Consider the following 25,309-nt stretch of genomic DNA (forward strand, 5'->3'; position numbering starts at 1 on the left):
ATTCGGTCAGGTGTGTGAGCCGTAAGGAATTATTTCAGCGCATCAACAGGATTTCTTTTTCCTGTTTAGCCACATAGTACTCCTGAAAAAAACACCTAATTCAGCAAAGAGTGCAAGGTCTGCCTGTTTTGCCTTCCGTGAGGCACTGACAGCAACCTTGCATAGGTTACGTTGTGAACTGCAAGCTACGTATAAGATTTGCAGTTGAAAACACTAGCACTCCTGCAATTATTTGCAGAAGAAATTAACGAATAATTCCAAGTTTAAAAAAAATAGTCAGTGAGTTTTGTGAGTTCTGTTTGAGGGCAGGTGGTAAGGATGAAATTCTCTGAATAATTGTTGTGATCTACTTGGTGCTGGAGCAGTCTGAGGCTCTGCCTGTCATGAGATGGACCCGATTCCACTGAGGTCACCAGCATCTTCTCCCGTACTGTCCCAAAAGGTGCTGGTAACATTGCCTGGCATCAGCACCCGTCATCCAGACGGACTGACACTGTCTGGGCACCTGCATCTCCACTGAGTGACAACAATGTGTTTCCTATTAGGTGTAAAAAAACTGGAAAAAGCTGCTTTGGGGGACCCATACCTGGATCCATCTCTGTAGGGTTTGGAGGGGGAAAGGGCTGGTTGCACTTTTGCCGATTCCTGCTACTTGTGGAGAGGGAGGATTTGCACTGATGTCCATGGTGCTTAGCACAGAGATGGCTGTGGCTGCTTTCACCCCCAGCCTAACTTCTGCTACTCTTCCTTTGCTCTTCCAGCCTACCAGCTCTTCAGACGTCAGCCTCCGACCATCGTTCCCAACGTAGAAATCATCACTGAGAACAAAGAATTTAACAAAGGTAGCCTCTCCCAGGCCTCCTAGCCCTCCATTCCCCCTCGCCAGCTGCTGGCAGTGCCCACAGGAAGACCCCCAGGTCCTGTCACCCCATATCTGGGGGTTCAGGAGACCTTTTCCCATGGGTGACCGCATGGGGAGCTGCACGGGACCTTGCTCAGCACCCAATATTCACAGGGAGTCAAACTGATCTGATTGTCCTGAGGCTCTTCCTCTCTGTTAGTACAGCAGAAGTGCTTTGGCTTTTGAGAGCCCCGAGCTTGTTCAGAAATATTCTGAAATCTTTGCCACAATAATAGTTTTCAGGCGTTTCAAACAAAGATTTGTGTGAAAGCTTAGAGGCCGTTATTCTTTTCTTTGAGAACTTTTCACCCATATTGACTGTGCTTTTTGTATTTTATTTTATTTTTTTTGCTGTGGCGCATGGTTACATCCACATTTTAACTGCGTCTGCAGCCAGCAAAGTAGCTGTGATTTTTTTTATTTTTTTTAAAGCAGCTTTTCTCACTATCTGCTCTCTTTGAGGAAAGTCTCTACCTGAAATAGCTTGCACAAATCATAATAGTCTCAGCGGCATGACAGCAGTTTAATCCAACTGAGACTCCAGCGTGCCTTTCTATGCCTTTTATTTCTGCATCTACGCCTTCTATTTCTGCATGGTCATGCCAGAGCTGGATGGCAGAGGCGCAGCCGAGAGGTCTCTGCTCCCCGTGGTACCCCCTTTCCAGGGCACGGCTCAGTCTGCATGAATTGATGCTTCTCTTGGATCAAGGTGTTTTCTGTTTCCGTCTGTAAGTGACATAGTGAGGTACAGATGCCTTCCTGGCTTTACCTTGATTGGAAATGAAATCCTGACCTGCAAACTGGGCACTCACCTGCAGTTTGAAGGACCTCCCCCGACATGTGAAGGTAAAGCTGGGGTGCCCAGGGTGGCAGCTGAAGCCCCCCTACTCACAGACTGCTGCAAAGCAGGGGGGGCTTGTAAGGGAGGGAGCAAGCTGGGTGGCACTGGAGGAGGTTTCCTTGCACATGTTGCATCTGTGGGGTTAACTCTCACATCTCCAGGGTCCCAATAGTGCAAAATCACCCATCAGGACCTGATGAGGAGGGTCAGGAGGCATCACCGTGCAGGGAAAGGCTGTTCTCCCAACCCGCCTCGCAGGCTATGCCACGCACCGTGTGCACTGTGACTGGGCTCGAGCAACAACCTGCAAATAACAGTGAGATATTTGCTGCGTAACTCGTTGCCACAGGTCCCTAATAAATGATGGGGAAAGTTCCTGCGCCCCCTTTGCTGGCTGCAGGGATTTTGTGGGGTCTCTGCATTGTCTGGGGGGCAGGGGCGTTGCCTCACAGGAGGGACCTCTGGCTTATACCCCAAGCCCCCCGTTCTGGAAGGCATTTCAAGCTTGTGGAGCTGAGCAGAAGTCTGTGTCTGACTGGATCCCTGAAGTCATTATAACAGTCACCCAAACATCCTTATCTTGGGAAGGGGGAGGAATTCGGCACTGATGGTTTGCCAGTGACACAGGAACAGCCGAAGGAAGAGCAGGGCTGCAGCAAAGCAAGCTCCTCCAGCGAGGCAGTTCCGTGAGGAGCAGCTTCCCTATTAGTGCCACAGAATGTATTACATGGGAGACAAATGAAAGTCCCAAGCATGCTGCGTTGTACACCTTGCTGCTGCGCAGGAGGGATCCCAGAGATGTTTCCATGCTGCCATGTTCCCCTATTTATCCTCTGGATTCCTGCTGGTACTTTTGTTCACTCCAGCTGTGATTAAATAATCTCCTTCATTCCCTCCTATCTGAACATTTTTACCATATAATGGGATATTTTTCTATAGCTTTATTCTCTCTGAAATAGCATGAACTGAAGGAGAGAAAGGGAGGTCATTCAATTATTTACTGATGGTTCTTAGCCTGGGGGTAAAGGGACTGCTTAAATTACATCTGGCTACCAATTAATAGAGGTCAAAAAATCACTGATGAGATTAAGGATTTGGAAAGAATACACTGTTCTTTCTGGATAGTTCTGGCTGTTTTCTATTAATATAAGTACAGCATTTGCACTGGGCTTTAGTGACATGAGTAAATAAAAATCTCTTTCTTTTTACACTTTTTGCTCACTTTGTGTGTTTGCCTCCTCTTCTGGGGTGTATTTGCTGGCCTTTATGTTTAGCATTTTCAACAGGATTTAATATTTCCACAAGCTGAATGGGGTGTATTGATTCCAGAAAGACTTCTGAAGTCCTAGTTAACAGCTCGGTGGGTGACCTGGGAGAAGCCTGTAGCTGCACACTTTGTTCTGATCCAGGCAATAAAGTTTCCAGGGATTCCCGGGGAGTGCTTTGTAACTTGAGAGTAGTTGCTCGGTTGCAGCACCGTTTGTTTCAGAAGAGATGTGAAACGACGCAAAGACAGTTGTGTTTGTTTGCATTGCTGCTTTTTGTCCCTTCCTTTCAATGTGGCGATTGCTGGGATTTGTGGAAATGCAGCACACTTCATTCGGAGCCTACATCAGGGTCTGGGGATTCTCCGCGAGCCCCAAGGGTCCAAGTGGGTGTAAGCTGGGCTCTGTCTTGGCTTAGTGTGTCAGGACAGACCTTCTTGGCCATAGCACCTTGTGTTTTCTTCCTCTGCAGAATAGGAAAACTCATTTTTTTTTTATTGTCTGTTCTTCCCGTTCCCTGCAGTGTACTGTCCGATGAACGAGGTTTTGACAGACTCCACCGGTGTGATCCTCAGCCAGAGCTTCCTGGGAAGTTACCCTCCCTTCCAGACCTGTTCGTGGGTGGTGAAGGTGGAGCCTGGGTATAACATTTCCCTCACCATTGTGTACTTCCTGAGCGAGAAGCAGTATGACGAGTTCGAAATCTTTGATGGTAAGAAAGTCACCCTTTTGCCCGTGACCTGAGAGGAGGTTGTAGCGAGGTGGGGTCGGTCGCTTCTCCCAAGTAAGAAGCAATAGGACAAGAGGAGCAGCCTCGTCGTGCCAGGGGAGGCTTAGATCGGGTATTAGGAAAAATTTCTTCACCAAAAGTGTTGTCAGGCATTGGAAGGAGCTGCCCAGGGATGTGGTGGAGTCACCATCCCTGGAGGTGTTTAAAAGACGTGCAGGTGCTCAGGGACAGGGTTTAGTGGTGGACGTGGCAGTGCTGGGTTAATGGTTGGACTCGGTGATCTTAAAGGTCTTTTCCAACCTGAATGATTCTGTGATTCTATGACTTGCTTAGCAACTGAGGGGAAAAGGAAAAAGCAGCAGTTTGGATAGCTCTTAATCGCTGTTCCCAGAGTGCTCAGGGATGGCTTTCCACCACTGCACCTACAGCCTTCTCCTGGACTTGGAGAAAGCTCCTTCTAAGACTCACGGATTCTCTGCATAAGAAAATATCAATGGTTTGATATTTTATTTTATTTTTTTTGTTAGATGGAAAGTATTTTTCAGAGGGGAAGGAGTTAGAAAACTCCCAGGATAAACTATAGCAGACATTGCTGGGAAGGGACAAGTTGGGAAGGTGGGAATTCTCATTCCTGAAGCCCACGCAGACCAGATTTTCTGCACCCCTGAGCTCTCATGACCTGATCGGGGATCTGTCGGTACTCATGGCGAAGCAGCCTTGTAGCTACACGCCGAACACAAACACGGCACTGATGCCTCTGTGGTTGCGCGTGGGGACTTGCGCGGGAGGCGTGCTGCCTGGAGCAAAATCCCGGTCTCGCTGCCATTGGTTCCCCAGGAGCCAGGTGTCTGCGCAGGAGCTCGCGTTCACAAAACAGCCCTGAGCGTGAGCAGCCGTACCCAGACTCACAACGAAAGCTGCCGTGCTACCAGTTCCACAATGTGCCCGCTCCTTCTGCGCGCCCTGGCACATAAGACCTGTGAGTAACTGCATGGCAGCCCTGACTTTTCCTCATTCCCTCCTTCTTTACAGGTCCCTCTGGCGAGAGTCTGTTGCTCCTGTCGCTGAGTGGGAGCTACTCTGCCCGTCACCAGCAGCAGGAACAAAGTCTATCTCCATTGGTCCTCTGATCACACCTACAGCAGAAAAGGCTTCAAAATCTGCTACTCTGGTGAGTAGGCAGCAGGGGCGAGGTGCTCGGCCAAGGGCACAGCCGTTTCTTCAGCCAAAGATCACCATGAAATTGCTGCAGAGGGGCATAGGCCATCTGTGTCGGCAGAAGCTGCCAAAGCCTGGGAAGGCACAGAAAGTTGGGCTGGTTCTGCACTGGTGAGGCTGGGGGAGGCAGGTTCCTTTCCAGGAGAAACCTTGAAGCTCTGGCTGGTTTCTCAACCCCTCTTAAAAATCAGAACCAGAATATATAACCGTAGACCACATGGCTTGGGGTGAACGGAACCCATCCCATGAAGCTCACAGTAAAGATTGCAGTGTTAATTACTGTGTCCTTGCCACAAGGCCATTTGGAGATGTTTGAAGATGAACATCACTAAGAACATGTGTTTAGGAGCTGCTTGGTGCACAAGACACAACTTACACGTGACTGATGGTGTTACAGCATTTGCAATGAACTGGTTGAACCATCCCGTGCACCTGTTCCGGCATTGTGCCGCTGCTCCCACGGGATCCAGACCGGGGAGCCTGGGCTGCTTGATCAGCACAAAACTGCTGCTGGCTGCTGAATGTTTGCAGAGAATTCCTTAACATGAATCGCTGTGGTTTGGAACTTAGCAAATCTTAATTAATGGAAGTTATAAAACTGAGCTGAAAAGTTGCCAGTGTGTCATAAATAAATAATTACTCAGTAAATGAATTAAGTAATATTTAATTATCAGAAATGAGTCTTTATTTCTAGAGCTGAGTGAAACTTGGACACTAGCCCTGTGTTCTTTCCCCCCTTTGAGTTTTTATTTATCCATCACAAGTTCTCGCACAGCCTTAGGTTATGGGAAGTGCGCTGTCATTCCCGAGAATAGGAAGAGAATTTCTCTAGACGTTGCCCATCCAGTGACTGACTTATTCGCTTCTGCCCTTCTTCCCAGCTCCTTACTGTAGCCTCCTGCAGCCACCGGCCCACGGGCTGATCCTCAGCCAGACAGGTCTGCACCCTGGCAGCACATTCCGCTTCGGCTGCAACGCGGGCTACCGTCTCGTTGCCCACAGCACCACCACCTGCTCCCAGCACCCGCAGGGCTACTTCCACTGGAACGAAGCGATCCCTCTGTGCCAAGGTAAGAGCGGGCAGACAGAGCGTTATGAGAATCCGGGAAGTCCTGGGAAGGACTGAGGAAAACGTGGTAAAAATAAAAACTGACTGTAATTGTTCTCAACAGGGAACTGGAGCAGGATTGGAGCTGCAGGCAGGCAGGGAGGGGTGCTCCTCTCCTATCCATGTCCTTGGGAATAGGTAGGCAGGGAGGGAAGGGAGTAACTGGGAGCGCTCGGGATGGGAGAGAAAAAAATTAGCTGTGTAAAGGCAGCTGCTGTAGAAGTGTTGGAACTCCCAGTCAAGACACAGCCAAGCCTTGGTTAAGGACAGGAGAAGCCATTGCCTGGAAGAATCTGGAAAAACTGGCAGGAGCATGGGTCCTGCTGGGCTTTTGTAACTGAAATTTCCTTTGGTGTTTCTGGAAGTGGCCTTTCAGGTCTGCATCTCTCAACAGGGGATGAGAAATGTCTTGAGATTCAGGTGGTGCCCCGTTTCTGTTGGCTTCATATAAGCTTTAGGCATGTAGTTGTTCTTTCCACATTTCCTCCTAATTAACTGTAATCTTTATGACATATCATACTTAGCACAGGGCTCCTTCCAGGCGTGGGAGTGGAGGGGAAGACAGGGCAGCGTGCCCTGGGGGCCTTTGCTTCGGCACTGTTTCATCTCCCTCACTGTGTTCCCTTTCTGATTGCACCTCTTCCTCAACCCACCAATAAACCCTGTTCCTTTATGTGGATGAAATGCCCATCTTTATTCTGATGAAGCCTTTCAATGCCTTTGAACATTCATCCATGTTCCAAGGGGACCAAGCACAGGGGATTGATACTGCATTGACTTCCCTGGAAACTAGCCAGAAAACAGACAGCACAGGCAAAACCTCATTGCACTGTCTGCATTGTTGTCCGGTCCAAGCTGTAAAGAAAAACAAGGTTATCTAGTGTGGGAGGCACCAAAGAGCCTTGAAAAAATCCTTTCTGTGCTCCCAAATCACTTAGTCGCTTTAGAAATTGCACAAGGGTGCAAACAGTCCTGCTGCCAAAGGGTGGTTTTGTGCTGCGGGTGCTTATATCCATTTGGAGCCCTCCCAAGGCTTGTATTTATTTAAAGGTGAGTGGAACGCAGTAAACCAAGGCCCTGCTACCCAGTCCTGTTGGCAAGGGTGAACTGGGAAACTGGCCACAACCTCAGACAGCGATGGAGCCTCTGTGATAACAGACAGGTGCAAACAGAGTGCTGGAATGAGCAGATGAACAGCACAACAGGCTGTCATGGCAACTGTGCCTCCTGAATCCTTAGCCCAGTGCGAGGAATTCTCTGATGTAGTTCATCTTTTTTGAGGAAAATGGTGTAATCAAGAATAGGTACAAATGCAGCTAAGTTTTTATTGCCCTGGTATGCTGGAATGCCATCTGAGACTGGTATTCAGCTCCAAAATCTGTTTCCTTCCAAAAGCTGTGATGGCGTGTGGGGATTTTAAACATGGAGGTGGGGAGGAGATAGAGAGAAGGTGTGTGGGGAGGTTGGGAGAGGATGCTCTTGGATAAGGGATGACCTGACAGCGGTGATTCAAAGCAGAAACAAGTCCCTGAGCACCAGTTCCCAGGCCACCGGGGAGGGAGTCAGAGCCAGACCACCCACATAGCCTGGGAATGTGGGGGGGGTCCTGTGGTGTTGCTGAGCACACCAGGGCTGTGCCGTGGGGTGGAGTGGTGTGGGAAGGGGATTTGCCATGGGGAGCTACATGAGAAGCACTAAACCCACCCTGTGCCATTCTGGTTCAGCTGAAGGCATTCCATGCCCAGAGCTCCATCGTGGTGCCAATCCACAGCAGTCACCACCAGAGAAAGAATTTGGGGGCCAATTCAAAGCATTTCAGAAGGCTCGTGCTCCAGTTTCCCCTGTGGAGCTGGGGGGGGTGTGTCCACTGACCACACAGAGAGCAGCTTGGTCAGGATCTTGGAGCTCAGTGTCCCTCTGGAAAAGCCTGGCTCTCCAGGGAGGAGGACAGCTCGCTGGTGGTGTTAGATCCAGAGGCTGAAACAGCCCCTTTGGGAAAGTCACCCTCCTCTCACTGCTTCCCCGTATCTACATCAGGAATCTTAATACTGCCCCATGGTTATCAGGTGCCTTGAGAGGGATGCGGGAGGCGAGTGAGCAGCAGCGGGTGGGAGCTGTAGGAGAATTCATGGTGGAGCAGCTCCCCCCCGCGGCCTCCAGCAGCTGACAGCCAGGGCTGGCTGCGCTTTTCTTGCCTGCTTCAGCTACATAAAATCCAAATGTCTATTTTTTTAAATTTTATTTTATTTTTTCCTTCCCCTTCACATTGTTCTCAAAGCCAACTGGCATCCTTTTGTTTTGGGCCGTACTCCATTCCTCATCCTTTCTGGTGGCCAGAAGCGTGTGGCAGAGGTTGGAGGACTCGATTCGTAACACTATACATAAATTGCTTACACAGCCAGCAGTGGCAGGAGGAGGGGAATTGGGGTGTCCATCAACACACTGTCTAGGTTAACAAATGACACTTCCCATAGCTCCTTTCTGCCAGCGCATAATCCTCTTCCCCTTCCCAATCCCCTCTGAATAATCTTTACTACATGCTCACTCCTAGCTGACATTTATGGAAGCAGCAGAGAATATTTTGCAGGGAACAATCTTGTGTTGGCACAATGGGGGAGAACACAAGATGATCTAATACACCTTTTCTGTCTCTGCTGCCTATTTTTAAGCTGCTTTGGTTTTGGAATCCCAGCTGCAGATTTGCTTTCATAGCCTCTGTCCCTTTTCCTCGCACATCATCTTCCTGCCGACAGAGTTTTTGTACCTCTGAACACCCATAAGTGCTTCTCCTCCTTTTTTCCCTGGACCATGCTCTCCATGGGTCTCCAAGCCAGATGCTGGTTTGCTTTCCCCTCGAACACCCACTCTTTTGTCACCTCTTAATTCCAGTGGATTGCAGTGCCCACAGAGTCTCAGAAATGCTTTTTGGAGCAGATGGAAAGCTTATTGCCACCTCAAAAATCAAGCTTCTCTGCTTTGTGAAGGGCTCTAAATACAAACTTGCTGATACACATTCTGCTCCAGGATGCTGAATTTGCGGAGAGGGAAGGATCCTGCCACAAGGGCAGGGCTGCAGAGGTTTCAGCCCCGGTTGGCTTTCCCTGTCCAAGTCTTTATGTTGTAGCCCAACCATCTGCAGGTGAAGAGGGTTAAGTGGGTTTTTTTTATCATTTCTGGTGGCTTAATGACATTTTTAATTAACTACATCTGGCCCAGAAGCACTGTGTTATTGCTAAGTTTTGTATCAGTGCAGGGTTTACGCAGCGGAGAGACTCCAAATGATCAGACTGACCGCTTGAGAGGCAGGCAGGGGGCTTGCTGGGAGGAGGAAGAGGCAGGAAGTCATCGTCATCCTCCCCCTGTGCAGAGAGGCAAAGGGCAGCGCTCACTGAGCGGGAGTGTGGTGGCCCTGGTCTCTCTTCGCTCGGGTGTCCCTCCCTGCAGCTGCTGTGACTCAGTTTCCTGGTGGCAGACAGAGGTGATGAGTTTTGGTGAAGTATCAGGGTGCAGAAGAGGATTGAACAGAGGAAGGAGAAGGCTTTGCTGGGGGCAGTGGCCTGGGAAGAGGGGCAGCTTTCTCCCCAGCCTCTTGCGTTGGGTGCAACATCAGAAAGTCATAATATGAGAACTACTGGGTGCAAGAGAAAGAGCAGGACTTGCCAGGTCCCCTCTTCTTTTGCCTCAGAATGAAATTGGTATTCAGCGTGGCTGCTGTTCTAGACACCCAGCCTTGTGCGGAGATTTGCCAAGCTCCTTAGCTCGATGAAGTGACATATGTGTGATTATCATTTCTACCAGGGATCTGCCTGATCGTGCTAATACGAGCCTGCTGAATTACTCACACCTATTAGCAACACCAGCATCTGCAAGGTGCTGTGTAATTGTGCTCCAGGCTGGGGCTCTGGCCGACTCGTGTAGCAGTAGTGGGATGAAAGTATCTTGGACCTTCAGCAGTAGGAAATCTCTGGTGGTTGTGCTGATGCTACATATGGTAAGCTTGGTCTCTCCTTTCCAGTGCCCAGTGGATTCCGTGTCACCAGAAGGCGAGTTTTCTAAGGTTGCTGATTTTCTAGCCCTCGTCTGTGTGCAGAGGGAACAACAGAACGGGGAGTGTGTGTTGAAGTGTCAGCATGTGGCCCGGGGGACATAGGTTCAGCCTCCAGTTCATGCATTAGCTGAGCGGGAACGGCTCAGGCTGCTCCAGGAAGGAATGGATTTCCTTTAGAGTATTTTTAAAATGCAGACAGCTTTTTGGGTTAGGTGTTGGCCTCTGTTTCGGTGCTTGCTAGCAGGCTCTGCTCATCCTGGTGCCCCACAGGGGCTGGTGGCACCCCACTGGCTGGTGGCCTCGCCGTGGCAGCTCTGCAGGTCCCAGGCTGCTCTTCCCCCTTGGCATCCCATGCCTGTCCAGGCAGGTGGGCTGGCCATCTCCATCCCCAGCAAGATCGGCTTCCCCTGGATCAAGGACTCAGAGAGGGATGGGAACCCGCGCGGTGGTTTGGGAGGCAGGTCAGGTTTTGGGTTTGGTTCCCCAGCTCTTCCGAAGGCTGATGGAGAAAACCAGATTTGAGTGACAGACTCCCGGTGCCTGTGTTCCCAGCGGTAGGGAAAAGGGTAGCCGGGCTTGTCCCGTCCCGTGAAACTCTTGCAGCATAAATGAATGTGAGTCTGGTCTGTCTGTATTCGGCTGTCGCTCATCTTTCTGCCACCTACCTGTCCCCTTTCTTGCCCTGTTTGGCCCCTCTCCTGGCCGCAGAACTGAGGATTTTGGCAGGAGCGGTGCAGAGCATCTTCTCCGAAGTGCTGCCATCTTGAGCAGCCATTTGGCATTGTGCCTGTTAACAATTTTTTTTTATTTCCCCTGAATTCCCCCCCTTACATTCTCAGCCGTAATGCTAAATTTAGCCTGCCTTCTGCCACAACATAATTACACAATTTGCTGCCTTATGTAATCCAGGAGTGCTGTTGGAAAAGGGTTTCAGCTTGTTGCTGCTGTCGGATGTAAATACAAAACATTATTGCTATCTAATCCTTCATCTCTGTGTGAAAACTTTTGAATGTTGTGTTGATGCATTTTGTGTTACAGATATTATAGAAAGTAGGAGCGAGAGCCTCTTCTAGTAGAAACTGGTATTCAGCGTTCGCTTTGCTGTTACCACACCGATGGACGGTCTGATCCTCTGTTAAAATGGGAATTCGCTGCAGCTTCTGGGATTCACCAGGGGGCTGGAGCTTCTGTAAATGGGAGAGCTGGGATCTGGGCTTTCAGCTCACCATGAATCGATGATAAAATTGGAAGCTGACTGATTTCACGGCTGTGGTGGTGGTTTTTTTCCCCCTTTCTCAGCTCTCTCCTGTGGAGTTCCCAGAGCCCCGAGGAATGGTGTTGTCTTTGGGAAGGAGTACACAGTGGGAACGAAAGCCATGTACCAGTGCAACCAGGGCTTCCAGCTGCAGCCCGGCAAGGAGCCCAGCACGAGTGCCTGCAGGCAGGGCAGTGGAGCAACGGCAACCAGCCCCCACAGTGCGTGGGTGAGTGTTTGCAGCAAGTCCCATGGGGAATTCGGGAAGTCCCTTCAATAATGCCTTCCAGCTCTACCCTGGGTAGCTTTGCCTCACGGGTGCACGATTTAGGGCACCAGGTTTGTAACCCTGCATAACTTGGGTCTGATGTCCCATCCCCTCTCGTGGTGTCTTGCTTTCCCACCCAAAATTTCTTGGATGCTTTGTATAAGAGGGAGCAACCCACCCTACGGAGGATATCCTTTGAACTGACTCCCCCTTCATCAGCTGACACCATCAGCTGTTGTTGATTGATCAGATGTTTTGTGGGACACACACAAAACAAAACAAAAAAAAAAAGCAGTGTTCCTGGAAGGCTGACTAAAATAAACAAGCCTTATGTTTGCTTTAGGAAAACACCCATAAAACAGAGATGCTAATACTGGCCCCCTCATTAAAAAGCCAACATGCTTGCTGAAATGCCCTGGGGTTAAACACTTAATGTCTTTTATCTCATTTCTTTTCCCTGACTCGCCACCTCTGTATTTCAGCTGTCACCTGTCCCAATATTAACAGCATTGCAGTTGAGCATGGGCAGTGGTGGCTGACTTACAAGAACCAGTACCACTACAACGCCCAGCTCATGCTCATCTGTGACCCCGGCTACTACTACACAGGCCAGCGGGTCTTCAGGTGCCAAGCCAACAGCAAGTGGTGCATAGGCGAGCCGATGCCAACCTGTAAAAGTAAGAGCAGCAAAGCTCCAGAGCCGCGCCAGGGCCAGCCAGCCTTGCAGGGAATGGGGGTGCTGTTTGCTGGCCGATGGGTGTGCAAGCTCTGCTGTGGGCGTGCAAACGTGCCACGGTCCTGGCTGCTCTCGGCAGCATCTGAGAGCATGGCTGTGGGACCGCTGTGGTGGAAGGGAGTTTGGATGCAGGGAGAGGTCATCTGTTGATTGTGGGGTTTGGTTTAATCTAAACAGTTCTGTGAGAGCTCAAGCCTGTTAGCTTGTCTGTTGCTGGGGGGGTCCCAGCAGCTTCGCTGTCACTGGTGCCAGTTGCTCTGAAGTTTGCTTTTAAGAAAGATGATGATAAATTCTGATTTAAAACCTCACCTCTTCCCATTTTATGCAAATGCCAAGTTTACAAGGGTAACAGTGTCACCTGTAAATCAAAAACACTCTCGGCAAACAAGCAGCTCACTCGGTTCTGACACGACTGCTGTGCTTTGGATCTTTTCTTTTGTCAAAGGTGGGTTTTTTCACTCTTAAGTGCAGACAGAGACGGAAAAATTTCTTCTTCAGAGTGGCAGCTTTCCCTTCCCTCCTGCTTCCCTTTGTTTCTAGAGATGGAACTGCCAGCTTCGGTGACAGGTGTAGTCTTACCCCTGCTAGCTCTTCAGCCAGATCCAGGAGCGTGAGCCTGACCTCGTTTTATTTCTTCAGCGTTATTGCCACCTAAAGTCAAATGACAGCATCTTGGCAATGCACTAAGGTCAGGAGCACCCAGTGTGAGTCTCTAGATTTCTTGTTGAGTGTGAAAGCTCCAGAGGGTCTGCAGGTCTTTAAGTAAGATAAAATAAAGAGCTGAATTCTGCATTTGCACGGGCTCCTGGCTGGGCTCCAGCTGCACCCCACCAACCAGCCTTTCAAGTTGACACCACTTTGTTAATGACAGTACTGAGTGACAGTGGCACTTAACTGAACTTAACTGAAGCAGTTAACCCCATAATAATCACTATGGTGCATGCCATTGGATTCAGTTAGCATTACACTTAGCAGTTCATTCAGTTTATCACTCTACAAATCAAATAAACTATTTTTCCACCTTGCCACTTCAAATGATGCTACATTTTTTTTGCATATCTTATTCAGAAGTACGTATCTCTGAAATCAATCTGTATGCTTGACCCTACAAGGATAAAAAACTGATTATCTCACAGATGGCACAGAAAGGGAAAAGTAAATCTTCATTTGTTATTGAAAAGAAAGAAGGGAAATCAGATTGCTTGTTAATAAAGTACAACCACCCCCCAAAAAAAACCAACAAAAAAAAAAACCAAAAAACCCACAACATCAGAAACAGCATGCCAATGTTTTCATCATATGCAACACCTTTTATTTTGGCCCTACCTATGTGGAGCAATGCAGTGCTTTCCACACTGCTCTGGAGTAGAGGTCCTTCTTCCCCATCCTACTGCAAGCACCCTCAAACAGTGAGGGGAGGGGACCCCTTAGCATTTGCACACACAGGCAGAGCCAGCACACAGTGCAGACAATATCTGCAAAAGCCAGCATAAACATTTGCTACAGCTGGCAGATCTTACCAAGTTCTGACTGGAACGTTAAAAATGCTTTGAGCCATGCCAAATTTGCTGCTGCTTGTGGGCAGCTAGAGTGAACAAGTTACAGTGTCTTACCAGGCATTTTTCTTCACTGCTTGTCCTCTTTTCAGAAGTCAACCAGCTTGGTTTTACTTAACTTTTCCTAAAATAATCTATCAACAATATTGTCAGGCTGGGAACAGACATGCCTTTCTTCAGTTTACAAGTAAGGGGACACTAGAATAAAGCAGCAGCCAAGAAGCTGTTGGATCATCAATTTTATACATAAATAAAACTAGGCATTATAATTGTCCTGGGGCTTTTTCCAGCTTAGAAACTCTACTCTAGCCCACTTCCTCCCCTCCAAATCGCTTTGGAAGGGAAACAAAGACCTTCAACCTGTTTTTGATGAAGATATTTTTAGCGAAGACATTATTTGTGAGATATCCTGATAATAATAGAAGCTAGAGATGTCTTAGTGAAGCAGGTGTTACTCACTTTTGAATACCTGTGTTGTGTACATCTGTTTTGTCTCCTTACTCTTCAGCGCTAATTACAGAGACACTGAAAAATAAATGCTGTATGTTAATTCCAGTCCTCATGTCCAGGAATACTTCTAAACTGTAAGAAATGGACAATTTAATTCTAAAAAGCATGTCCACTGCAGGGAGCACCAGCAGGCAGATAGGCACTAGTGAACAAGGCATCACACAAGCAATTTCATTCTCTTGGGACCAAAGTATCCTGCATTCCTAATTGCATCTTTATCTTTTCCAAACTGTTTGTTTATAGCCTTGTGCCATAAATCTCCATGTGGTCCATAAAATAGTGCAGCACAAGCTGCACCTTCTCACACCATACATGCTAGCAACCCCTTTCTAGCCTGCCCCTTTTTCAGGTACATCTCACACCTGACTTATTCTGTTTAGCTGCTGTCTCTGTTGGATTGACATGCAGCATGCAGCAGTGATTTCACATGTAGCATCACCGAAGCCTGTCTCACCTCCAGAGCAACATGCAAACTGCTGCCTGGATGAAAGATGACGGTGATGTCCAGCTTACCTGCTTTTTCCCCTCCTCCTCTTCCCATTTGTCAGGTGCCCCAGTTAAAACAGGACCAGTCAAACGGTGATGTAATTTAACAAGCGAAAAGCGACATGGGAGCTGGCTGTGGCTGACACCCATGGTGCCAGCTACCACTACACACATATGCATGGCTTTGTCATTTTATTCTGAAACAACTACTCTCCTTGTTTGCTCTGAGTGCAGGGATGCCAACACACTGCAAGATGTCAAGGTGCTGAGCAGCTGCTCAGCCCCTGACAGACACATGTAGCCTAGGATGTAAGCAGAGCTTCATCCCAGCTGTTACCCCGGGGGTTGTCAGCACAGGCAAGTCATGAACTGACCCCACCTCCGTCCCACCCAGCCGTCAGTCCACCTCCTGCTGTGATATCCAGGCTCACACCTGTGTGTCAGGCTACCTCTGCAGAAGTTTATCACCAGGCTGGTTTCATTCTGGCAGGCTTCCTTGGGACAGCTAGGAGAGCTGATAGGGAAAAAGAAAAGGGCTAGTCCTTGAGTTTATTTAAAGACAATCTCCAGAATTTTGATAATTAGCATGGCACAGGGAATGGCACGCCCACTTCACCTTTGTGTTATTTGGGGTTTTTTTTAAACACTATTTTAAAAGAAATACCAGTCTGCCATATTGAGGATCTTCAGTTCCTATCTGTGGTGGGCCAAGATAACCACAAAGTATTCTTACAACGTGTTTCTAGAGGGAAGAGCAAAATGCTGCAGCCTTCTACTCCCCTGTGCCCACAGACCATGCAGACAACCTGGGAAGGGAAGGTTGTCACACCCCAGCTCCCTGTGAAGACACACCACCTTAGCATTCGTGTGGAGCCTGCTCCTTCTCGGCGCTCTCAGGCTGGTATACCAGGGCGTGCATCCCTGGTGCACACCCTGGGTGCAGGGCTGGAAAGGGAGGGAAGGAATCCCTGAGTAATTAATAAGTTTGTTTACCAGCTGGTCTGGCCCTTTCCTGCCTTTGCATACTCCCCCTGGTTCTTCCTAAGGCACTCGTCCAAGCTGTGCTCCAGGGCTTGCGACACTGACTTCAACCTTGACAATCCTGAGCACTTTTTACTTCCCTGGACCTGGAAGCTTTTTGAAATGCTTCTAGAAAAGGGGGAAAACCAGACTTAATTGGCACCAGAAGGGCCTGGGAGGTAGGTACCCCACTGAATTCAGAGAGCCAAGGGATGGAAGCAGGCATCCCATTTGATTTTCTACAGATGTGTCTCAGGGAAAATGCCTTGATCACATTCTGAAGCTCATGCTGGAAACACCTCCTGGGCAGGGAGCAGGAGGATGTCCTCCTGTTCCCCCTCCCTAATGGGACTGCCCTGTATTGGCCTGACCACAGCAATTTCTTGACTGCTTTGGTAGATCTCCATTTTGGAATTAGATAAGTTTGAAAGGTCACTGTAGGCTTAAGTTTCCTTGGTGGGATCCTAAGGTAATTTGCCTACCTAAAGTTACTGATAGTGGAGGGCTTCTTTGCAGGGCAATAGCTAAGAGGGTATCTTTTGACAGAGTCAATGAGAGGCAGATTTCCAGGAGCTTAAGCCTGATGCCAGCACCTGGTTAAAGGTTATTGTAGGATCCTTCATCAGGTGGCTTCTAGATGAACACAGGACACTTGTTACATGGGGAACACAGCCTTGATCCTCGCGTGGACTCCAACCAATGTGAACAGGAAGGACAGAATAGGAAGAGGATGACAATCCTTCAAGGAGAAAAAGTGGAAAAGCTGGTAATTGCTGGCATTTTCCATACACTGGACAACTGCTGGTAACCTGTACGCACACTAATATCCACATGCTGAAGTGTGTTGACAACCTAGCCCAAGAGAGATCAATCCCTGGGCGATGGAGTCTAACTGGTGGAGATGACAGCCGTGGTCATGCACCATTATATCTTCACATCATTCTTTTAAGTAATCCAGTTTCAAGGGAAAACTCTCCTGGTATTTCAGTTTTTATAATGTTACGTTTGCAGTCACATATGTACTGCTGTATCAGCTAAAATACTGCTTGTGAGACAGACTTGGCCTTTTAACAATTTTGCAGCTTGCACATGTAGCACACATTTTGTTTCTGCTGTTTTACTCAATTATGGTGAGGCAGCAGGAGGGGCTGCTGCTGCCAGGGGGCTCATGGTCACCGGCTGCCGTGGGGCCAGCGGAGTTCTCCGTACCACACTGAGACCGTGAGTCCTACTCTGTATGGGTACGTTCTCCGCTCACCTTATCCAAGTGCTAAGGGCCAAGGTGTCTTGGTTTATACAATAGTAAAGGTTGTGGCTTTTTTCCTTTTACCAGAATTAGAACATTTGGTACCTGCTTTGTATCTTGTCCCCTAGAGACTCACTTCCCTAGAACCTCTTTTCCTAGAAACACACAATCCCAGAAAGTTCCCATGTCTTCTGCTTGCCAAACTAAGAGTAGTGAGGAGTTCTGATTATAGCCTAAAAGCTGTTCCCAGCGAGGACGAGAGGTTTACATGCCAGGGAAATGGACAGGACAGCAGTTTTAGCTTGTGCCCCACAATCTGCGGCTAGAGGAAGCTGTTCGTACAGCTCCTGAGTGTCTCACTCCAGACCCATGGAAGCCAATGGTTCAGGTTTTGACCTACTAGTATATGCACCGGCAAGCACTGGGGAAGACCTTTTCCCTAGGTTCACAAGCTGTGTTAGGAGCACCACTGGATAATGTTTGCATTCAAACAAGACTCTTAGGAGCAGAGGAGGGGACAGGGAATATTGAGTTGGGGCAGGAGAAGTGCAAGAAGGATGCCACAGATTTGAGACTGGTGTTTTACCCAGGAGTACCCCAACTGTGGGTGTACCAGCAGTATCAGGAATGCCTTAAGGGATCATAACAGAAATGTGCAGACATTATGGCACAGGGATCTCTTTCCAGGGTGTTCCTCAGAAGCAACTGAAGACAACATATATGATGCCATGACATCTGCAAGACTCGGCTTCCATGGAAGAAGATATGGCAAATCTACCACCTTATAAAACCACTCCATACTTAGGGGTCCAGGTTCCCAGTAATGGACCAACACTCCCGAAGGGGCCCATGTCCCTCCACTACAACCTCCATTAACCTCCTTAAATGTCCCAGTCACAGTCTAACCAGCTGCCTTGCCCACAGCCATGCCCTAATCTTAACCATACACAGAAAAAAGCCACTAAATTGTATCATCTGGGTTAGGCAAGATAAGAGACAACGCTGGGTGTGACACCCACTGAAAATGCCACAGCTTCTCAGTGCCCATATAAAAACGCATCAAATAGGTGGCAAAATGGAACTCTGCCTGTGAAACAGCCTGTGAATTACTAGCAATATATTTTTCCTTTCAAAATGGTATGGCCCAGAAATCAAACAAATAATCCAAGGATAAAAAATAAGAGATGTACATCATATTTCTCCAATACTTCTGGAGAGGAAGGGGCTAAAAACTGCTGAGTCAGGAAATCTTTACTATTGAATTACTAACCTTCATTAGCTGCATCTGCTATTGTTCCTTCAAAATTAAATGCTTTTTTTTTTTATAGGAATCTACCTTGAAAGAGACTTACATTTTCAATGCAAAGTAGAGCAATCTAGTATATGTTTCTGAAATCACAACAGCTTATTAAAGACTGATTAATTAGACAGTAGTAATTGTGGTGCAGGGCAAAGAGTCAGGACAAAGATGTTTAGCTTTGGTCCTTCACCACTATTTTGAAATATGTGACTTGAATATTTTGAGAACAATTTCTGAATGTAATTTAAAACAATAGAAAAAGCTATTACTGACCACTCATATATTCTTTTTAGTTTTAAAGTTTACATTGTTATTTGATCCACTTTTGTAGGTTAGAACAACTTCTAGCTCTTCACACATTTTCATTTCAGGTCACTTGCTGTCTTAGCTTCTGTCGAAGGAGAGAACATAAATCAAAGACACTGAAAGGCTCAAACACCACAGAACAAGCACACACGTATCCATCCACTGCTTCAAAGTCAGCCCTTTAAAACAGTTATGATAAAACAAAAGACTCAGTACCTGCACACTGTTCTTATGAAACACATTTGCTAGGTCTTTGTATAATATTGAAGTGTACTTTCCCTGTAAAAAAACGAATTCAAGTCTCAGCATGCACCAGCTGTTTTGATTTGCCAAATGATGTTTACTGGGTAAATTGCATTAGCACAGCATATTGTAACTGTAATTTTGCTTCCTTCTTAACTGCCCCCTGCCTCTCTAATGCATGGACCTTACACTCACTGCAAACAAGGGAGAAAGGCACATATGTGATGGGGATCTGCAAAGACAGAGATGTGTTTGGAATTATTTTAGGTTAACTCCAGACTAAAATAAATGTTAGAAATTACTCAAAGCTTCAAAGTGGAGATACTCTATTTTCAGCAAATCTGAAACTATTTTCTTCAAATCTGCAAACTAGTCTTTTGCTTAAAAGTAAGCCTGTAAGTTAGACATAGCGCTAAGCAGGCACGTGCTTGCAGGATTAGACCTACAAACTCCACATTTACAATAAGTGATCTCTGTTTTAAACAACTGCTTTGTATCAATTGATTTTTTAAAAAAATAATTTTTAAGAACAGTCTTAATCTTCAAGATAGTTAACTACAATGCAATGAATGCATCTCCTTGGTATAAATGCAACTCCTGGGTACTAAAGAGTGCGCTTTGTAACATTTTTTAAGTGCACGGATTTAAACACATTGGTGCACTAAACAAATCAAGTAAAAGTTTTCAAGACTGGGAAGGCATGGTTAGCAAAAGAAAAAAACCTTGAAGTTCACAGAAGTTACCACAATTAAGTTTGTCTTCACACTTTGAGAAATTAGTCATCTTTTTGTTATGTATGAAAGACACAGAATATCCTTTTCTAAAATAAATAAAAGTAAAATAAATTTAAAAATAAAATAAAAAATAACAATTTAAAAAATCTTTCTGATAAAAAATATGTCTTTCAATGAATTTAGTAACACACCTAAACCCTTCAGCAGAATCATTGTGATGGGAGACATACATTTATTAATATACATCCAAAGCAAAGTAAAATAACTATTAGCACCTTGCATTATATTTCCAAGATTTAAGACCTGAAACTTATTCCTTGGGTAGACTCTGGTTTTACGCAATTGCAGATATTTAATTTTACTCCCTGACACAGTGGTTCTACCGAGGTTGCTGTCACTTTCCAGAGTGACTATCTGCCTGCTTTTACAACCAGGAGGAAGCCTCCCAGTTCTCTTTAACAAAAACAAAACAACAACCAAACAACCAACCAAACAAAAACCAAAAACAAAGAGGAAAGAAAGAAAGAAATGGAGTAGTATTTCAGGGACAGTTTGCCATGGGTGTTACCAATCAAATTTTCTCAAATAATGTGCAATAAAGGAGAGGCGAGGAGAAAATTAAAAAGAAAAGTTCAATGAATGCCTTTTCGTACTTGCATAAGTGACATTGTAAAAAAAAAAAAGGCCATCACTAAAAGACACAGAATTTCACACAAATTATAAAACATAATTGATTATGGTTTTGGGAAAAACACTCTTAACAGCACAACACCAAAACTAAATGTACATCCAAGACCCTGAAACGCAATGAAATTTTCATAATTTCAGTATGGGTGAGTATCTTCAAAGACCATTGCTGCTACTAAACCTCCCCCAGCCCTGAAGCTGCACTTTTTAAAATAGGAAAAGTAAGACAAAATGCACTGACAGAACAACTCCACACACACACACACACAACCTTCTTCCCTCTGTGGCTCACTAAAGCAGAAGCAGGATTTTCAGTATTTGTCCTGGCTGAAACGCTCAAGAGCTTCACCCAAGGCACCAAAGCAGACGACAATGGGCTCAAACCCTCCACTCAGTGAAGAGGACAGCCCCACGCCAGCGCCTCATTGCCACGGAGCTGATGTACGGCAGCCGATGTGACCCACGGGCACGGTAAAGGCTGGCTGGTGGGCACAGCCTGGGTGCCAACAAATGGAGACCAGACCCGGTCCTTGTGCCCACCGGAAACCCCACACCTCACCCGCAGCACTGCCGGGAGCAGGGGGCTGCGTCCCGCACTCCGTGCCCAGTGCCCACCTGCAGCCGTCCCACCACCTGGGGAGTGGGGAGTGGGGCTGCGGGAGAAAGGCTGCTCTGCTTCATTTAAAGAGAGATGTTTGAGAGCATGCTTCTGAAAGCAAGCCTGCTCCTCAGTGAACTTAGCTAGCAGCCCTCTTCCCACCTGAAATCAAACTTCAACTACAATACAAGAGACCTTTAACAGGAGGGGCAGTGGGAACCCCGATGGTGGTGGCAAGGGCTGTTTATTGCTCCTCAGGCTGAGTGTGCTGGCTCGCAGGCTGGAAGCCCAGCAGGGCAGAAGCCTCCCCATGCTGCCTGACCCGCACAGGCAAAGACCAACCTAGGCACCGGGCTCTGGGGGGGACCCGTGTCTGGGGACATGGGCAGTGCCCCTGGCAGCCAGGAGCGAGGAGGCAGGTTCCCACCGCTACTGCTTTACACCACACCACCTCCTCAACACTGGTAGTGCTGCTCTTAGGAAACTCCCCCTTCCCAGCGGTGATTTATCAAAATCTCTTTATTTGGCATGTTGCTCTTGATAAAATCTTTATTGGCATCTTCCTGTACTGCAGGACAGGAAGATAGAATAATTACCACTTTCTATTGAAGGAATAAGCTTTTCCACAGCTTGATAACAAAATTTTCCTGTGAGCTTCACACACTGCCACAATTCTTAATAGTTTTCCAGAAATACTTTTTTTTTTTCTTTCCTAACCTCTACTGGCAAAATTACCTTGAATTCTCACCAAAAAAACCCCCAAAAAAACCCCAAACAAAAAAAAAAAGATATGTACATTACATCTGAGTGAACTGAGATACAATTCTGTGTTAAAAACCATGTGTCAGTTCATACTGACATTTCAGCACATACCCCAATGACAGGACAAACCATTTGGGCAGAAAAAGCAGCAACGGTAATTCAGCACAATAGGTGTCCTGGTGCAATGACAAAATTAGGTCCCGCGGTCTTGCTTAAATATGACAGAAGATTAGAACTTCCCAGACCGGAGTATCTATGGGAGTTTTGGGTGCACAGTAAACTCTGAATCCCAGTTAAGCAGGGATCCTCTTGTGGTTTGGATTTTTTTTGGAGGGAGGATGGGATAGGAGGGAATCTGTCTCTTCTTCTCCCCATCTCCCATAGTTAAATGCAAATAATTTAAGTACCAAGCACATTTCTTCTTAAAAATAAGCATATCAGTAACAGCGGCCACGCTTTCCAGAGTTCCACCTGTTTGTGACAACTGCAGCACATATGTTTTACTCCAAAATAAAATTTAAAATGTATAACTTTGCAACTAATTGTATCCAGTAATACAATCATTCACTAACTATACTGTAAGTCTGCAAGCAGCCTAAAGTCAAATCTAAAGTAATGAGCAAAAGATCTTTTCAAGCTGACAAGCAACAGCTGCAGAAAGACAACTTTCCCAGAAGTACTTAGTGCTTCGAGAACTGATTCTTAACAAGAAATCATGTGCTTTCCAATTATGTAGCTACCCAGGAATATTGGTATTGCAGTGGTGGTTAATATGTAATGCCGTAATAGCTGCTTTTCTAAGCGTAAATTTGACCAGGTCAGGAGACAACTGAATCTTTATTAGAGAAACTATACTGAACAGAATCAAGGAATATGTTCAGCTATGAACCGATAAAATTACTAGTGCCTTTCAGTTGTTATCTATGCAATTTGCTGTACATTCATTTCTGGTTTTAAGAGTCATTTCTGAAAGCAGTGTGAAAGACAGAACTGCACATATTTTCACTAATGCCCTGCATTAGACTGCATCCTTTTCAGAAGCTGCTTATTTGTAGTTTTACTTAGTAAAAGTATTTACATAGCAAAGTTAATATATCTCTTATTAAAACACCCCTATAAATTGTTGAGTTACTAAAGAGTTGCAGGACACCTAATGCCTGGGAAGTTCCTACAGAAATATTTCAGTTTTATTTTCTCCCCCAAAGGTTTTAAGCTGCAGCTTAATTCAGCTCCCAAGGGAGAGCTCTCTACGGCACCAACGGCATTTCACAAAACGGGCAAACTGGTATCAATCATTTAGACTAGGTAAGTCTCAGATGGGATAAACTTTTACACCTTCAAGACTCCTTTCACAAGTTCTTGATTAAAATGGGCTGTTAAGATAATACTCATATAAACAGTCCCAAGTTTTTTCTTTTAGTATTTCAACTGGTCAGTGTCTGTTCTTTCTTTAAAGAATAGACAATTCCATCTGCTGAACATAGTCTTCTGAAGACTTGTGTTTGACCTTTCTGCAAGTAATCTTTTCAGAAAAGAATCATTGCTAAATCACTAAAAGGAGTGCTTTGACAACAAAATGCATGTAAAGTTCAAGTTATTTTATAAAGCACATACATGTTACAGTCAAAGCTTAATACAAATATGTCAAATAATATCTGAACTGTAAGTGTCACAGTCCAGGGCTAGGTCACATAACAGGGATCGATTGGGATCTAAATACAGGATCAGGTCACACCATCTATTTGTCACTTTGACTAAAGAAAAAATTCCATATACATTCAATGGACAGACAGTTCATCTTCTTAAAAACCAGCAGACAAGACCCTGCCGCTTCCCAAGAAAAGAGTACTTTTCCTATTAACTGCTGTTAACACTCTAGCATAACCTTTCAGAGTCATGTTTCCGTTAACGCGTAAAGCTACTACACCGACTTCCCATCAATCACACTATTTTTATAAAATCTAAATTGAGGCAATTATCAGTCTTTCTGATGTTTCAGCCAAAAAACTAGCATAACCAAAGGAGCTAAAGATTTTTTTATATATATTTTACACCTTGACAATTTACTAGCATCTACATAGAATATCTCATTTTGTGAGTACGCATGTACTATCATAAGAAACCGGAAGAACTACTTGCCTAGAAGGGAAGTTGATCTTGTGGATATGGTTTTGCAGGACGGGAGCTTTATAGTGCAGTTTTTTTCAAGACCTGTGAGACCAGTCTGTAAGTGCCAGACCCTAGAAACAGTTAGTCATAAATTTGCTTGCATTTCATCAGGTACCGTTCCCCCCAAAAAGAAGAGCGCTGTGGCATTCTCTGACCTGCACACAGCAGCAAATTCAAATGTGCACGGGGGGATGTTTTCAGACAGCATTTGGCAGAGAAGGGAAAAGAAGACAATAAAAGAAAAAAAGAGTGACGGTGTAAGACACATCTAAGAACTAGATCATGTAGCTATTAGTGAGGCAAAATCCTTGACCAAATTCAAGGTCCGAGCCAGCCGTCACATCCAGCCTGGCACACATTAGGGGAAAAAGCAAGCACCGGCACTTGGCCTTTGTGTGGAGCTCTGTTGATATCAATCACTGTCCCTTGCCCAAATAGTCCAGTAGTGACATTAAACGGTTACTAAAGTCAATCTTGAGAGGGTGGAAAACACCCTCACTCTTGAATCTTGTCAGAACACTTCTGAAGGATTGCTTAAACTTTTTTCCAAAGAAAAACTCATGAGAAGTCAAAAGCAGAGTGTAGTCCACGGGCAAGTAAACAGGGCTGAATACCTCCTCGTATGTGAATGAAGTGACATAACTGCAATACCAGAAAACAGGAGAAAACCATCCTGAGCAGTCTACACTTCAACTGACTCCATGTACTTGCTCCTTGATACTCACATCTATCCCCTTAGGTCAGCGCCCTCCTGAGAAGGGAGAGGGGTTATGGAATCAGGTCAGACTCGAGCCCAAGCAGAGCAGAAAAAGTGACATAGAACTCAAAACTCAAGAAAGTACACTGGGCAGGAGATGTGAAGGGGATGCTACACATACTTTTCATACCCTACTTTATTCCAAGCCTTTTCACCTACACCAAAGCACCGGGTTTTGTCACTCTGAATTTACCCAGGAAACCACAGCTGGCTACAGCTCTGTCTTTTAGAACTTGAGCTTCTTCTACACTTAAAAACACCTCCTGGTGCATTCACTCACTGTCTTTTGTTAATCCTCAGGGATTTCTGCAGACGAGCTAATGGCGGGGGGAGGGGGGGGGCGAAGTCCGCCGCGTGCCAGCAGCCCGGGTAACCCCCGGTCCGGGACGGGGCCCTCCGGGAGGTCCCCCCGCCCCCCCCCCTCCTCCCCCCAGGGACAGCGGAGCGGGGCGCAGGCTTCTGCAGAGCAGCTCAGAAGCCCAGTTTCTCCTCCCAAGAAAAAGACTCCAGAGCACGGTTGGCTTCTTTTTTCATCCACCCCCCCGCTTTTCTTTCTTTTCTTTTT

General features: G+C 46.4%; 1 long non-coding RNA gene across 3 annotated transcripts in view; it reads right to left on the reverse strand.

Annotated features, from left to right (window-relative positions):
- Positions 1-25,309, reverse strand: part of LOC129735632 (uncharacterized) — a 33,188-nt gene that overhangs the window by 6,871 nt on the left and 1,008 nt on the right. The window contains exons 1-2 of one of the 3 annotated variants that reach the window (XR_008731391.1): positions 15,356-25,089; positions 587-14,451 (exon numbers count right to left, since the gene is read on the reverse strand). This is a non-coding gene — a long non-coding RNA (uncharacterized LOC129735632). The other 2 variants (XR_008731390.1, XR_008731389.1) reach the window with 2 other exon arrangements.

Source organism: Falco cherrug, chromosome 3 (genome assembly GCF_023634085.1).
Source record: "Falco cherrug isolate bFalChe1 chromosome 3, bFalChe1.pri, whole genome shotgun sequence".
NCBI lineage: Eukaryota > Metazoa > Chordata > Aves > Falconiformes > Falconidae > Falco > Falco cherrug.